A 255-nucleotide genomic window follows, 5' to 3' on the forward strand; every position below is an offset into this window, starting at 1 on the left:
CCGTTAGCCTGCGGCCATACTATCTGCCGAGGGAGTTCAGCCATGGGATTACTCTCTGTGTTTACATCCCTCTGAGAGCGGACGCAGCCGCTGCCTGTGAGAAGATCCACTCTGTCACAGCAGCGCTGCAGACACAGAACCCTGAGGCCTTCATGATCATCTCAGGGGACTTTAGTCATGCAACTTTGGACCCTACTTTGGCCGTTTTTCACCAGGTTGGGGACTGTCCTACCAGAAACAACAGGACAATTGATC

General features: G+C 53.3%; 1 protein-coding gene across 2 annotated transcripts in view; it reads right to left on the reverse strand.

The window, feature by feature from the left end:
- Window positions 1–255, reverse strand: part of tgfbr1b (transforming growth factor, beta receptor 1 b) — a 58,791-nt gene that overhangs the window by 32,205 nt on the left and 26,331 nt on the right. The gene's annotated exons all lie outside the window — the stretch shown is intronic.

The sequence above is a fragment of the Etheostoma spectabile genome, chromosome 22 (assembly GCF_008692095.1).
Source record: "Etheostoma spectabile isolate EspeVRDwgs_2016 chromosome 22, UIUC_Espe_1.0, whole genome shotgun sequence".
NCBI classification, from domain to species: Eukaryota; Metazoa; Chordata; class Actinopteri; order Perciformes; family Percidae; genus Etheostoma; species Etheostoma spectabile.